Source organism: Aulostomus chinensis, chromosome 7, assembly GCF_037954235.1.
Source record: "Aulostomus chinensis isolate RoL2024-O1b breed Wild chromosome 7, RoL_Achi_v1.0, whole genome shotgun sequence".
Classification (NCBI taxonomy): Eukaryota; Metazoa; Chordata; class Actinopteri; order Syngnathiformes; family Aulostomidae; genus Aulostomus; species Aulostomus chinensis.
The window spans coordinates 22550598-22568177 of NC_141326.1; positions in this window are offsets into that span (position 1 = coordinate 22550598).

Consider the following 17580-nt stretch of genomic DNA (forward strand, 5'->3'; position numbering starts at 1 on the left):
CAGATGCAGATGATGGTCTGTCAATTTGCGGACCCATGGTCAGGCCATCATGATGACATTAACACTCCAAGAATGTCTGTAGCGCTCACTCTCAACCATCTTTCCACCCTCAGCTCGAGCAATGTAGGCTAATTCTTCCATGCAGAATGTGGATTGTTATGAGAGGTTGCTTGTACAGTATGTTTGTCGAACCGCAGGGCTCGCTCTTTAGGTATGCTTTGTTTTTTTTTGTATTCGGGGTGTATGCAACCCCTCAATTTGTGTTTGTCAAAAAGTTTTTAAAAATAGTTTGAATCTTAAAGGTGTGTGAAGTTTGACTGAGGAAGATGTGATTTTGCAGCTCTCAGCCTGTTTGATCCATACTGGAGCTGCGGTGGTGCATCAGACGGTGGAAGTGAGGACACATAACAAGACCCTCCTCATGCACCACTGAGGTCCTCCGGGATCTGACCATGACGTGCACATAATCTTCAAGTACTTTGAGGTGGTCAAGCTCACTTTAACCGGCTCCATCTCAGCACCTGGTTCCAGTCTCTTGTCCTCCTTTCTCACTAACCTTTTTTCTCTTAGTATTGTGATAGCAGCCCGGATATGATTTCATGAAAGAAAAATTTAAACAGATCAAGCTTGAGCTGCTGCTTTGAAGCCTTCGATGGTGGTGTTGACAGCAGCTACTGGAGCGCCTAATTAGGCTGCAGAGACAGCAGCCCTGTGAGGGCTCGCTCTGACGCAATTTGGAAGGAACCCAGCTAATGCCAGCACCATTGCAGAGATGAGAATATTCAAAATGACTGATTAGTCTCATACCGTGTCACTTACATCCCTCGCATAGATTTAAATTTCGGATGTAATAGACAAACCCTTTGGTAAGTTGTTAATCTATTAGCACACTGATCAAAAATGTACGATTTAGCGGGAAGTGCCTCATGTTTGATGTACAACCTTCTGAACAGAACTCTTGGCTCTGAGCTGCAACTTGATAAAAAATCAGAGGCAGGAAAGTGGAATGACTTTCGCCTGTTAAGCCAGCTTCCTGTATGGTGCCCCGCTCTGCAGGGCCTGTATGAATTAAACATGGATTAGGGCCATTATAAATGACGGGGTCAGAACAGCCAAATAGGGTTGGTGGAAAAACAATGCGACCAACAGAATCTATCATCTCTGCCAACTCAGTGAAACTTAGTCAAGTAAGGCCAAGTCAGCAAGTCTAAGACTTCAGCTCCACTGAATACTCCGAGCAGTGAGATGAACTCAGCCTCACTCAAACGAGTTTGACAGTAATGGCTGGAGATGAGTGGTTGTGTACTGTGGTGTTGCTGCTGGTACGTAGTCAATGATTAGCTGATAGAGGCTGCTGCTTTATTGCTCTCTTATTAGTTCACACATGCATGAAGAGTGAGATGTCCTTGACAGGCTATTTCTCATGTGCTTAAAACCTCTTAAGGTCACCTACAGGTTGTAAATGAGATCGTATATCACACTGGAGATCATATACGGGAAAGAAATGACAGGAATAATCAACCAATCAGTTTTAATTATTTCACTCATTTATCAGTTGGGACCGTTGTCTGCTTTAAACTTTAAACTAAAACTATAGGTTTAGTTTAGATAAGTGGCAGTTCCCCTTTTTACTTTACAAATGTAGTGTAAAGTGTAATCTCTGGAAGCTCATCATTATTATTAGGTCATTTAATCCCACAGATCATCAACTATGTAGCCAACTAGCCTAATATTGCTGGTTTTTATAACTTTACAATAATGTACAACACACCAAACACATGAGAACTGTCTGTCCTGAGTATTTATAAGTTTCTGACTCTGATGGAAGATGGGAAAGTATAAAAATTTCCCTCATATTACTGCATTTCTTAACTGCATCTTTCACCAAATCCCATATATTTGCACTTGTGTGGTGTGTGCCGGCGTAGTGAGATGCTCCAACACTTTCCACAAGATGTTCAGAGAAAGAAGTCTGATAGTGACTGAGTGTCATGCTCAGTCCTGTCACTGCTGCTGCAGCCTCCACTGCTCCAACTCGTTTCCTCTCATTGGTTCGTCACATTTGCATTTGCTCTCCACTGCTGACGCGTGGTGCCAAGATCCTGACAGCATCATCCAGGTTTTCACCGGGTGAAACCGCACAGGTCTGGCCTTTGTTATGAGGACCAGGAACAGATTAGTTGCTGAAGTGGACTCTGGAGGAATGTTGGGAGTCGACCAAAACACATCGGTCTCCTCGTGACAGACAAGTATAGATATAACATGTTGTGCCGCTGAGCTCAGTGAACCAGTGAGAAGTCAAAACATCACAACAAAGGCATAGATTTAACTGAACCAATATAAAGTTTGCCTTGAGCAAATGGAGAGTGTGTGTGGGAAATAAACAGACTTCATCTTTTGTGACACTGAAAAATTGAGGAACATTTCGACTTTTTCCCCTGGATAATGCATGCATACGCCTAATTATTTAACATGCCGTGTATATTAAAGGTTCAGTTCATGTTTATGTGCCGTGAAGGAAAGTTGGATCTTTGCTGCGAATTAAAATATTCAACTTATTTTACAGGGAAGATCTTACAGAATCAAACACACTGATTTGATCTCGTCCTGGTTTCTGTTCATTTTTAGTGGCATCCATGCATGTTTCAGCTTAATGCTGTAAGATTTAGTAAAGTCCCAGTCAGGGCTCAACTGGATGACATTTATTTGCCAAATTTATCAAAGAACTAATCGCCTTTTCCACTTTATCTTGAAAAACGTGGCTAATTCTGGATGATAATTAACAAAATCATATGGAGCTGCACGAGTTTTTGAATAACAAGTAGTGTTCATTAAAATGTTAAATGGATTGTCAATACACTAATTTAATTATCATTTATGACATAGAACCAGTGTTGTGTTTACACCTCCAGCTTTAATTAGTCTCCCAATAATTGATCTCATGTTCTGCCCTCTGAATACACCCTATAGCGTTGGTACAGTAACTACATAAATACTGGAACTGTCTCAGCAGCAGTCCAGAATGAATGTGAGAGTATTACCTTCACTAAGATCTCATTCTCTGAAACCCTTTCCCTGATTTAATCTTCTCTTCTTTCTACGTACGAATCTTCCCCGGTAATGAACCCAGCCTCTTATAAAATACTCTGAAACCATCTAATTGTACATTGCTAACCAAACAGATTCCTTTGTTGATTACTGCAGAAACAAATACAGGCCAGCTGGAACATTTCCAGGGTAGATTTGGCCCTAAAGAAAGAGGAGCTGGCAGAGACTGGTGGGCTTGGAAGGTGGCAGAGACCCTCCTTGGACTGACGGGTCAAGGACTTGAGTCATACGTCAGTGTACATCTGCAGCTGTTTGTCCTCATTTTTGTCAATAGTTCAGTTGCAAAATGTAAATGATAATACTTTTGTGTTTTTAGATGCTTGAATGGTTCGTGTTTTGACATTAAATCCGACATCAGTGATGCAACGTGCCGCAGAAGTGGAGAGATTTTATCTCAGATGACCACAGTGATAGTACTCCCGTGTTATTCCTCCTCTGGTGTTCCTTCTCCTCTATTGTTTTATACGTGTATCTGACTGTGGGTGTCCTGCAATGTTAGGATGACAGTATCTCCCACATTCTTTTTTGTCAGATAGACTATCGTCTAGTGTGGTCTGAAAGGTAAACAGGACCAGGGGGGAGTGGGGGTCTGGGAGTCTGTATTCCCTCCTCAGTGTCAGAGTCAAGTGTTAGCTAATGGAGCCTGTCAAAATCCCTGTAGCCTTAAACCACCTGCCTTGAGAGACTCTGTGTGTGTGTGTGTGTGTGTGTGTGTGTGTGTGTGTGTGTCAAATCACTATAGTTGTTCCCGCCAGCCCTGCAGCTAGACTCAATACTGTGCTGTCACACTTGATTTACACACTAAGTGGAAAGGAATTAATGCTGCAATTTATCTTAATTAAGCCTCAGTAATCCCGACAGAACTCTCTTAACTGTGACCTCGTGACCTCTAAATAAAAAAGGCTTCTGTGTTTACAGTCAATATGCTAATAGGCATCGCATCATTTATATTTGAGGAGGAAGAAATTTGCAGTATGTTTGTGTGTTTGATGAATATTGAAGCTGAAAACACTCTGTCAGAAAGACAGAAATCCCTTATTCAAAACCCTTTATAACAATTAGCCACAACATGTCAACTTAATTTCGTTTGGAAGTCCTATTTTGCCAGTTTTTCTCACTAACAGTCACTAATGTTAGCCGTGTGCTAAGCTAACTGGTAGCATAGATGTAGCATCAATGTTATGTAAGCGGAGAGTCATGGCTGCACAGACTGTTGGCTGCTGTGTATCGCCGTTCTTCATTGAAACATTTCTGTTTAGATTTAATCTTCGAGTCAAACTAAAGAGTACCTCATGTTTATTTTTTTTCTCCTTGTATTTAAAAGATTTTTGTACCAACTCAGGAATGGATCGTCACGTCAGTGTCATGTTGCGGTGAAAAATATCTACCATCATTAGTGCACCGTATCTCCGTGTTCTGTGTGTCTATTGTGTGTCTATTGTCTATTTTCTGACCTAAACAGCCAACCCTCATCCTCCTCAAGATCCAAAACCTCAATGCTCTGCTGCTGGTGTTCACCCAAGCACGGTTCATTCATGCTGAAGACAAACCGCCGTTCGGTCGACTAAACCCGACTCTCTTAACTCACATCACCAGCAGCAGCAGCTGTTACAAGCCACCAAAAGTGCTGGAAAGTAGCTAATGTATGCTGAGGAGGGGGTGTATTTGTAGCTGCAGGAATTTCAAATCCTTTATTGTGTGGTTTTTTTGTTGTTGTTTTTTTTACACCAGCAAGGCTTGTAGTATTTACTGAGGTACAGTATAGATGAAATGTCTGAAGAAGAGACACAATGATTTTTGCGCCAGTTATAGAGGAGTATGCATGATTTTGAGGCGGTTTTGCTGAATGCAAGATGAGATCAGTCTTCCTGTAATGAAATCTGTCTTTCCTGCATCACTTTACAGGCTCCTGCAGCTACTGGAGCGAATTAAGTATGGACCAGAGTTCCAAAACTGACCTATAAGACCGTCATCTTCTGCCAGGGACTCTGTAGATAAATAAACACAGCACCTGTGGTTATGACGTCTTCCAGTAAGAGGAGACCAACCGACCTTATCATTTAAATGCAGTGGTGAGTGTTGTAATTATCTCCAGTAATGAACCTGAGAGCAGAATGGTAAACCCAATCTCAGGGTCTAAATGTGGACTGGAACAGAACAGCCAGACTTTAAAAAAAATTAGTATCCTCCTCTCGAAGATGTATGATCTGCTTTCAACATCTCTCTTTGCTTTAAGACTGTTAACAAGACAGGAAAAGCACCTCTCCGTGGCGATTGTCCCCTGTAAAACTGGTCAACTTGTTTCCTGCTATTGAGCAATATATTGCTCATCGATATTTAGAGAAACTATATCCTGACACCAAACACGATCTGCTATGGTTCTGTTATGTAAATGATGTCTATTTTCAGACTTTTCCACGTTTTTTTATTTATTTATTTATTTATTTTCCAGGCAGGAATGTTTATTTTCCCAACAATTAGTATAGAAATCCTGAACAAACAAGATTTGTTAAGTTGTCTCCATTTAATTTTCTATTTTGTCTGTTCTTTTTTTCCCAATTATGTGCACACACACACACACACACACACACACACACACACACACACACACACACACAGCATACTCATAAGCAGTAATCAGGGGCTCAGTCTCTTGCTCAAGGACACGTTGGCACAGAGCACTCCTGGATCAAACCAACAACCGTTCCATTTCCTGACAGCTGTTCTAGATCCAGAGCTACAACAATTAAAAAAAGGAACATGAACTCCTCGTCAGACTCACTGCACCGTTTGTTTCTGTACAAAAAGATGATGATACTCATTTCTAGTTTTATATTGAATGTTAATGTGCCCTGATCTTCAGGTTTGTGGGCTCCTGATGGGACTCATAGACTAAGCTACAGAGAGCAGTGTGATAGGGGGTGTTAGCTGTGATAGCTCAGTCGATATTTAAAAAATGTTTACAATTACTTGTTTTCCCCTGTCTAATAGTACTTATGCAAAGTGCATATTGTGTTTATGTTGCCATCTTATATTTTTAATTCTCTCCCATGCGTGTTTTAACGTGCACTAGAATTGCCTCGCATGCAGAGACAATCAAGGTTTATTGAATCGTACTCATCAGATGGTACAGCGCACGCGAGGAACTGTGCTTCTTCCTGTCTTAATGGCAACACGTAACACTTTGTGCTTGTTGAGATGCTCTTGACTGGATAAATATGAGATCTTTCCTTCAAAACAACGGGATTTCATCAGCTGCAGCCGTCCGATTGATGCACTCTGACATCAACGCCCTGCTGGGTTTTTTTTTTAAGGAGAGTGTGTTCCTGTGTATAGGTTCCACATCAGCCCGCGTGCGTGTGTGCGAGTGTGTGTGTGTATTTCCAAGGCTCACTTTGAGTCAACCCAAAATCAGTGAATGAAATCGCATGATGTCAATGTCCCCTACGCTACACAGCAAGTGTGTGTTCTCCTTCTTTGTTCCGTGGAAACTCCATCCAGCTTCTCTGCCAGTCATCATGGATCAGCAAAATATCAAGCCAAGGAAATTTGCAAATACTGAGTATGTTCTTCCCAGATGGCGTGCCGGCTGTCTCAGCCAAACATGATGTGCATGTGCCCTCAGCTGCGCATATGAAAAAGTATAAAATGCTCTCTCATAAACATGAAAATCTAGCTGCAGTCTCAGCTTGTCATCCACGCTTGGCCATGGCTATATGCTCCCACATCCATCCACAGCACAGACTTTATCTCAGGATTCCTGAGTGGTTAGTTAGTCCACATGCTTATCTGGCTGCTGAGGCCAAAGTTAGAGTGCATGTGTAGAGGAAGGAGCACTTTCCCCCCGTGCACCATAGTAATAACAAGCCCTGCTGGATTTTCTTGCCCAGCACAGATTAGATCAGAGCCAGGGCTCGATGGTTCAGACTGCCTGAGAGCTCCAAGTCTTTGGCTTTTACCACTTGGACTACATGGAGGCCCTCTCCCCAGGGAACAGTACAGTTGAGGCCAAACAGAGTAGAGTGCTGCAGGGAACGTCCAAGTGCAACACATATTGGTCTGAGCACCAGGAAGAACAGACAGGAAATGACCTGGGCCTTTGGAAGTCATTAAACCCTTAATCTGATACCACAGGGACACACTTAAGCAGCTCCCATCACCATCATGGATATTTTATCCAGTCTTTCCACTGATTATTGTTTTTTGTTTTTACAGCACAGCAGACGGCGTTTGATTTATTTCTCATGATAGCTCGGTTAAATTATTAAACCTATTCATGTGGTTCATCATAATGTTAAACACATCGTGGAAAAGTCATTTAAAATTGTGTTGTAAAAGACACTCTCCCAGAGATATATTTGAAATAATAATTATTTGAACTCAAATCATTTTGAACTTTTTAATCTGCAAAAAAAGGATTTTTTTAATTGCTTTTTCTCTCTCTCTCTCTCTGCTGTTTTACCTGATTTTCTTTTTTTCTCTTTTTTTTGCTTGTTTTGTGTAGCGGCAGTGTTTCCATATGACACATCCCCCATGAGCATCAAACCTGTATAGTGAGAGGAACAGTGCAGTCCAGCGGTAGGGGGGTGTTTAAATTTTTAAACATATGCCATTTTTGCACTTTAATTATTGAAAGCTCCCAGTGAGCTGTGAATAACTTGAACATAATGCAGGCCAGGGCAACACTGCAGCAGCGTACTGTATCTTCTGAGGAGTGCTCCTCGTATCTGCGCGGTTACTATTTCCTGAAAGAGAGAGAGGAAAAAAAAAATCTGGTTGTTCGCATCGCTTGGCTCAAGTCGGGAAAACGTTTTGTCAATACACAAACAAGTTATCGCTGAAAGGGTCTTTAATCTCACTGATTGGAGCGTACACAGGAGAGTGCAGGAACAGGATGGAGTTCTTTGCTTCACCTTTGACCCACATGTTCAACTTCTGCCTCACAAGCAGGTAAATGTTAGTACAGAGATAGTTATTACATAAAAACTACACACCGCTCTCAAGTAGGTGCAGTGCAGGCATTTCCTTTGGTCACTTTTGGGGACTTTGACACACACACACACACACACGTGTTTTTTTTTTTTTTTCAGGAGGCACCTGTTCTAGTCCTGAGTTGTTCAATAGCAACACTTTATCATGGACGTGCAAAACACCCATTTGCATCTGCCTGAGGTGAAGCAGGCCGTCAGTTGACTCTGATGAGAAGTAATTCACATGAGTGTGAGACGTGCAGAGCACCTGCTGCCGCACACGTGGGACATTTGTAAATGTGTGTGTTGTAACCACAGCTACAATCTCTCCTAAACTCCAACCATTTGTTGTATGTGTCCAAACCTGACTTTACCTTCAGCTAAACCTTGGTATGTTAGAAAGTACGTTATCAAAAAGGCTGTTGGCTATGAAAGGCTTTGGACATCCTTGTAAATTGTTTACTGTCATGTTCACAGTTTACAGTCGTTGCAAACGAGACACTGTTGTTTGCATCTCCTGCTCCAAATTCTGGTGTTCTTGAAAGATGAACTTGGCTGCTGGAGTCTTTCGTCAGCCTCCCTGGCCAGGAAGATTGTTTCTTATTGTTTCATGATGAACATTTGGATGCTTGAAACCAGTTCAATCAGTGGTGATATGTGACGGGTAAACCTGCACATAGCAGCAGCCCTCTGGAACAGTGACTGGTCAGTGCCACTAGGACTGCAAACAGAATCCAGAATCCTGTCCCTGGCCTATTGATTAATGAGTATTTGAATGTAGATGCCTGTTTGCAGGGATGGAACATAACTCCTTTTGTCAGGAAAAGTACATGAATTTTTTGGGGGTCCTTTTTTTCTTGCCCAGGATGTTTCTCTTCAAATATACGACAACTGTATGACTGCACTTCAGCTCCAAGGCCATTACTCACCTGTGCATTCCTCATCCTCAGTCATGATTTCAACAGCAACTCCTATCACCTCTTGCCTTTCCTTTAAAGGCGACAAGGGTCTGTTGGTACAAAGTGTCTGTGCATGTACCAGGCTCTTATAAACACTCTGACACTCCTGGGGAAATGTTCACTGTATCCTGGGGCTCACACTCAAACACTCCGCTGTAAATTGCCTTCTGTCTATTGAACCAAACCTCTTTAGCTCTAAACAAAATGACTCAGATACAGATTATAATCCAGTAGAGTGTGTGTGTGTGTGTGTGTGTGTGTGTGTGTGTACATATATATGCATATATATGTGTGTGTATGTGTGTGTGTGTATATATATAATCAATCAATCCAGGTTTTGGTGGTAAATGGAACACACATCCGCTCTCAATGCCAACTCTAAACCTCTGTTTAAACAACATCAGTCAGAGCAAATACTATTACCAACAAAGCACTGCATTTATAGGTTAATCCAGCCAAATGCTTTTGCTGGGTCGCTGTTAGCTGACTGTATTAAATTTGTGGCAATTTCCATGGCAATCTAGTAAACACAGTGCTTGTCCAAGGGAGAGAGAGAGAGACAGAGAGAGCGAGAGAGAGAGAGATTCTTGACACAAGAGAGAAAAAAGCAGGACAACAAAGGGAAGATGAACTGCTTCAGTAACTGGTAGGAGTGTTTATATTGTTAGAACCATCAGTTTTAGCCAGAAATTCCTTAACAATTCTTACTTGTGCAGAAATTTGTGGGCTTCATATCGTCATGTGATGGCAAAAAAATTAATATGGCTTACCAAACTATCTATTTTTAAATTATTAGGAGTTAAATTAATAAAGAAAATCACGATTTCTTATCAATAGCTGGTAAATTAAGGATTTTTGGAGATCTCGGAAAGGAAGAAGTTTGCATATTATTCAGAGGATGAGATAGGGAGCAAATTTCTCTGCTTTTATTGTCTGCCTGATGTCATCAAGGGTCACAGGTCACAGTGGTTCGGTGTGAGCGCTTCCAACGTCAGCCATCACTGACAGGAAGTATTGTAGTTTTCTGTCGAGCAAGTTGGACTGACAATATTGGTTACCGAATGAAACAAGATTTCTATTTGGCTTTGCTCATGTAAACACCAGCGTTCATCATCGCAAATACAGATTAGAGGCAGCTGCTTTGTTTATTTGTGCTTATTTAGATCCCCACTAGCTACCAGAGAGGTAGAAGCTTCTCTTCCTGGGGTCCGCAGCAATTAAAGAAGCAATGAAAACAAGCAGTTCCACAACAGTAACAACAACAAACACCTATAGTAAGTCTATAAACTCCAAAAACAAAAACAAAACATTTGATACAGCTCTTCAAGTGCCCAAAGCACATCGGCTAACAAGCTAACACAGACGTTCACTCACCTGTCTGCTCAGCTCCAGGTGAATTTGAACAAATACATCACAGCTCAGATGCCTGTTGCTGCTCTCCGGTGCATTCAAGTTATGAAAATTGACCCAGCGACTCTCTGTGACTCAACTAAGAAACAAATCAACAAGGTCTTCAACTCGCTGGCTGTCATAGAGGACTGGGAGGTGAAGGATGAGGCTGAGGACCATTCACCTGCAACGAGTGTTTCAGGCCTCGCTGAAGAATAAGAACCGGAATCTTAGAAATGCCTCTAATTTAATCAAAGAGGGTGCTTCAAAGCGCGCCGGCAGGGGGCCAGACACCCCCGCACTGAGAGGGCCGCTTCTGCTCCTAGAAACCCAGCTGGAGCAGAAGGGAAAAGAGTTGACCAAGTTACAGGGCTATAAAAAAAATGAGGAAGTTAGTTTTGCGCACGAAGGAGGCTGGAGATGAAATCGAGACGCTGGACACACAGAATAAGCAGCTCCAGGAGGATGTGGACAAGTTGGACCAGAAGGAGAAAGTCTCAGTCAAGAGAGAAATTCTGAGACTCAAAGAAAGTTTGACCTGTCCAGCGACCATCTCTGCCAGTCAGAAGAGGACAATGAATGACGCCATGATGGCAACAGTGCATGAAGAAGAGTGGAAGGAAGTGACTGTGTAGGAAAGATGAAGACGTTTTATGGTATAAAAAGATCTGTGACTTTCAGGAAAAGCTGCGCTTAACCCAGTTGGAGTTGGAGAGAAACCAACATTGTTAATCTGCATAAAGTCCTGATGATCTAGGTGGTGGCGCCCCACAGAGACTTCCTCAGGTGGAGCGGGACACAGGAGACATGGAGGAGCGCATCGAGGAGCTGAAGGAGCATCATGCTGTGTTGGAAGCTGTAGAGAACGAGGCGCTTTGAATTGAACGGCGGGTAAAACGGGCAAAAGCTCCTTTTGGGAGAAAAGACAAAGAAATCAAACGCTTGAGAGCACGAGTCCGGCTCTGCTCTGTGTTTCTGTTAAACAACACGTTCTTGAATGATCTGGCAAAGATCTGCTGGCTGATTTCAGGGATTTGTTCACCTTACCTGGGCAGACGCTCTTTAGCTTTGCATGGCTCTTTGGTTGCAGATAATCAGTACGGACATATTCAAAGGAAGGGTTTTTTTTGTTTTTTTTTTAATACTACGTATGCGCTTTGTACATAAGAGGTGATTCCAAACAATATCAAGCACACAGGCCTTAAATCTTCATTCGGGTCTGCGTTGAAATTTGAGATGTTTCATGGCGTTCTGGGTAGATCTGCTGGAGGTGTGAAGATGTTGCGAAGGGAATTTAATCCTGTGTTATGAAGTAAGTCATGAATATCCTGTCAAATCCTGCTGTTTGAAACATTAAAGTAGCACATATAGCAGTCTGCAGGGCCTCATGAGCAGCAGCGGCACAGATCATGTGCCATTTTCCCCTGATGTTTACAACGCTCCGGCTCAACCAAATGACAACTGTAAGCTTTTAGAGAGGTCTCTCATTTTTGTCAGTTTACTTAAGACAGCCTTTCCACTATTAAATGACGTCAAACAGCCACTGCGAAAGACTAAATAGAGCTTTTTAAGTCTGTTGCCGTCTACACAACTGTCCTCACACTGTTCTTAATGGGAGATTTTTACCACCCCCCCCATCCCATCCCCTTTCTGTTTCGGCTGATGAAAAGAGCAACGCAAAGTGGAAGAGATGCTTTATATTTTCATTTTAAGAGGCAAAGACTTTGCCTTAAAAGTCTCTGTTTAGGGTATCAGTGGTGTAGGTGTTTCCCATAAAATGTTATTAATAGAGGAAGGAATGAGAGAGTGAGAGTTTGTGTACGGAGGTCTCAATCTGCCTGCTTCCTCTTGAGGGGCCACACACTTTATGGATCACTTCCTCCACTTCTCTAATACAAGAATGACCTGACGTGTGCTGGCGCCATGCTCTGTGATGGCAACCAGGATAAACGGTACAAACAGCACATGGCAGGTTAAAAGCCTTTTTCCCAAATAAAAGTTATAACGAAGAATCAGAGGAGAACAGTAAGAGATGAAGACCATATGAGATCTGATGAGCTGATCGGACACCCAGGACGAGTCTGCTGTTGTCTGTGTCCCAGGAACAGGAAGCCCTGCCTTTGCCTCACTCTGTGTTTAGGTGCCCGTCCGCTGTCATTGTCTGCTTTTTGTTGACCGCCAACACTCCGTAGGTCAGCCAAAATCTGAACTCATCAATCTCATCATGTTTTACAGTTAATCACCTGACAAATGATTCAGAAAAAAAGGAAAGAAAAAAACAAAACGGCATCAGAAAAACGTCTGCTGAGGTGGATTTGGCCTCAGGAGAGGAAAGTTGATTTGCAAGCTCCACTGAAAGCCCAGAGATGTTGGCTGATTCTTCGTGGTACCCTAAATTGTTCCGTAGCGTTTCAGTCCCTAATGATTGTTTGTGTCTGGCATTTGAAATACCAAAAGCATGTACTCGAGACTGTATGAAGTCCTCCCTACACTGCCAGACGAATTCTCCACGAGCATATTTACACCCCAGGAGGATAAAGTGGACAGCCAGCCTGGCAACGCTACTGAGTTATTATACATCATAGATAAGTTCAGAGTTGAGCCTTATTTTGACCCATCGTATCAGGTATTTTCTCTCATAGTACCAGTTTCTAATCTCAGGATTGATACAAAAGAGCAACTCTCTCCTTCTCAAACCTAAAGTCTCTGTTGTTCCCGCAAACATATCCATGTCCGTATCCCTTCACTCGAGGGGGAGAAACTCTGAAACCAACAGAGCAACAGCTGATGTGGGGTTTTTCACTGACACAAGAATTCACGATGAAAATATTAGGAAGATATTGATAAAACATTGAATTTGATTATTTGTCTTTGAGAGAAATAGATTTTTAAACATGTCTATTTTTGGCAGATGAATTCCACTCAAAATAAAGAAAATCAAAAAGAATAATCACACTGATATCAGTATTTTTTTTTATTATATCGATCACAACTGAATGTTTTGACGTTGTTCAATTGGTGTTTTGGCCACTAGAGGGCAGCAGAGACAAAGCTTAAAAACAACTTTGACACATTATAAGATTTTAAATTCGAACAAATTCAACTAAAATGAATGAGCATAATCTACATGCCTGAGGAATATAATCCAGCATTTATTCTCCTGTTATTAATCTTCCAGTTCTGCGTCCACTATGTTCTTGACCGTGTTTACCGGCTTGTTGCTAGCTCTGCCGTCTGGGAGAGGGAAGGAAACAGTGAAGATGAGGGCGGTACAACCAGAAGAAGCGTGCTAAAAGACCACGTAAACGGGTTGAGGAGGCATTCGGGTCTGGTGATTCCCTTGTCCACATATAGGCATCACACTCATGCTGGCTGTAGATTTAGTGCCATATCCTGATGTTTCTCCGAAAGGACTCACTTTAGCCTCACTAAAAACATGGCGTTATGGCTGGGAGCTCCAGCCAATTCACCAATCACCATTCACTTAAATGGTTAGGGAGATGAATGCAACGCCTTTTCCTGGGAAACTCCAGCAGTGTGGACTAAAAAAAAGTCCCCGGTATTCCACTAGCTTGAAGGTGAGTAGTTAATGTCAGATTTTACCTTTTTTAGGTGAACTTTCCCTTTAAAGTTACTTCATTAACACCAACCATGTGAAGCTATTAGCTACTAATATCTGAGAATCCTCATCCTACTCTGAGCCACTCACTTTTATCACGGTTGTTAAACAAGTCTACATCTTAATAGTGCGAACTGTTGAGTCCATTTCCACTGTCTGTGACACACACTTGTTTTAGCAACAATGTTCTGATACTTCAGTCACATTTAAATCCTTTAAAAAAAAAAAGAAAAAGAAAGTCTAAGATTCTCCATCAAACTTTGGTTTGATTTTTGAAATAAAAACACGGATTTCAAAAAAATGTCAGCTGCTCAAAACCTGAAAAAACAGACGTGTTTTTTGGTTGCGACTTGTGCATTTTTTTCTTCATCCAGTTGGCTTGGAAGGAGTTTCATCAGCCCGAGTCTCATGGGATTCTGGTATCCCACAATGATGCTTGTGATCTTTCAGTGGAGGAAAATCAACAACACTGGAATTCCACAGTTTCTCCCGATGACGATTCCCTTTGCGGGCTCTTCCAGGTAATTAGTTCTTTAAACATACAAAACAAGGCAGAAGTATGTTGTCGTCAATAAGAATTTGCTTGATTGTTGTTTGTGATGATGCTTAGCGGAAAAGCTGTCCATTACTTTCATCCTTTTTTCCTCCACTGGAAAGTTGCTGTGAAGCACTTTAGCCATGACCCTGTGTTTCCCTGACAAGTGAATAGAGCCTAAGGATCTGTTTTCTGGGCCCGAGCTCCCAACAGCATCCCTCATGTTTAGGAAAACATGTAAACTAATGTTGAAGAAGTAAAAGTGAACAGTCAGCTCCCTTGGCCTTTCTTTCCTGCCCCACATGCCCATATGAAAGCTGACTTTTGTGTGCTGGCCAACTTTCATACAAGGTGGACGACCGGTGTTTTTCCTGGCATGCCTTGTGCAAACATCGAGCGATTACACTGGGCTGCCTGGTGTGTCAAGCCGTGATCTACAGTTTTATTTTGCATTATTTGAGACTGCTTAGGAAGTAAATCTGCTCTCCACAGAACAAAAGAGACATAGATATATAATGCAGGTTCCTGCAGTTTCCCTGGGATAGCATAAATCCCGGGCTCAAGCAGATATCTAAGACAAGCACCACATCCCTCACCAGCTAACTGGAACATGGTCTGAGCGAGCAGCGGTGGCAGAGCAGCTTTGAAAACTTTGATCTGAAAAATTCAAAACTTGCATGCAACTTTCCCGAACTCTCCTCAATATATATGCAATAAATTGTGTGGCTCCTTTCCCGCTCAAACCTTGGAATTGCATTATTCATCTGAGGCGGTGTTTCAACTTTCTCTCCTTCTCTGCCCGCAGCGCTGCCACCCACATCAGTGAATTAAGTACCCGTCGTCTAATTCAGTCCCAATATTCCTCCCCATCATTCTCCACTAACTCAGCTGCTAGTCAGCACATGCATGTGCCGGGTGAAAAACTAGATTTCCTTAATATCAGACAAATTGAGATAATGTGATAATTATGTGTATATTATTAGACAAATATCAGGCCAATCTGAGGTGCATTCAGCGTGATAAGAATCTGTCCTGATTTCGCTTCGGTGCTCATTTCATTTTATTCATTCAATCTTTATTTCTCTCTCTCTCTCTCTCTCTCTCTCTCTCTCTCTCTCTCTCTCTCTCTCTCTCTCTCTCTCTCTCTCTCTCTCTCTAATTTTTCAGCCACACTGCCCTCTAGAGCTGCCAGAAGAATTTAATTAGCACGAGTTTGATGGAAACTTAAACAGTTCCACTGGTTTAACTTAATTTCGGAGGAAATATTCAAGTATTCAACACAAATATTCATCACTTTTTCTCTGGTGAAAATGAACGACAATTAAGATACTGAATATCAGAAGAAAAACAGCTATTGACAGTGCAAAGTGATTTTTAGTCAAAAAAAAAATCATCTGCCTAAAGTGTGTGTGAGTGTGTGTGTGTGTGTTAGTCTGTACTATAACCTCTGCTCTAGATACAGTATGTAAAAGTCGTTCAATGACTAGAGTCAGCGGTGTGTGATATCAGCCAGCATGGAGGGACGGTGGCAGGATGTCATCATTCACAAGTGGCTGCAATGACATGAACTCACACAGGATTTCTATCAGGGATGCACCGAATGTCCTGGGCTGACATTAATGTTAGAGATAATTTTGGCCCAGAGGGAAAAACAATCATAAAAAATATCCATTTCAAAGTCTGCAGCATCTTGGAGCCTTCTATCTCATCATCTTGATGAATGGAAGTCCTTCTGAACCTCTAATGTAACGTCGGCCACTGGCATCTGTGAATGACGTCTTATGTGCCAATAATCTGATGACAGTCAGCCAAGCAACCACTGGCAGACGTATTGTTGCATCCCTAATTATAGGGATATTAATATTTTTATGTAAGTGCTATGCTGCATGTCATTCTATAGCTCAGTCCTACAGTCCCGTCGAGTGTAGTATTTAAGCTGGGTTTTTGAGGAACAGTTTGTTGAACTTGTCCCAGCCACGGTTGTTGCTCCATTCCGCTTGGTGTTTTCAACATCAGGCCAGACGCACGTTTCTTAAGACAAAGGAAGAGGGTCCGTGTTCTAGGGTGCTCGGCGTGGAAGGCTCTTGTTCCGTGGGTGCTCCTGCAAATCTGTGTCCATGCTTAGGGTTAGATGAATGGCTGTGCCAGAAAGTGTGTGCGCACGTGCATATCTGTGGCATTTGTGTGTGCATGTGTGTGGGTGTAGATGGATGTCCGCAGCACGTCAGTGGAAACTTGGCCTTGAGCCAACCGTTGCCCATGTGGGCTGGTAAACACGCTGGATGGATCTCACTCTCCGCACATAAGTGTCAAACACAATGTAAACTTGTCTCCATCATTTCATTCAGCGGCTTCTTTTTCCTCTTCTGTTACTCTCTCTTTCAACTCTCACACATACTTTATTCAACATAGAAGGTATAAAATAACAAGTTCATGTGATCTGTGATAACTCCATCCTCCTTCTCTGTGTTTTCCTGCCAACCAGTGATGAAGCAGGCAGCTGTTTGTGGTGGGGAGTTTTAGACGCGATCACCGAGTCCAGATTAGCTGCAGGTGTAAATCACGTATACGTCACGCCATCAGTGAATTTTTTTTGCTTTTGAGCACAATCAGAGCGGAGTGGCTGCAGGGAGAAGTAGACGGATGGTAAACAACTCTGTAGGAAACAGGCTTTTGGATATTCTCACTTCCTGAGTATACATCAAATCTGTCAACTACTGCCCCAGAGGCCAGCGTAGGTCTGAGCGAGGTCACGTCAGACAACTGCCCCCACTCAACATCCAAACCAGATGTCTGATGAATTGCTCCTCATAAAACATTCCTACTTTACAATGGACCATGAGATTGCCAAATAGGGTAAGAGAGTTACGTGTGTAGTCGCCACTCATTCAAACTCTTAATTCATAACGGCATGGAGACACAGGAAGAACTCAGATCTTATCCTGAGAAGCTGTGGGGCTGAAGACTGTAGCCATGTATCTTTATTTGTCACAAACTACA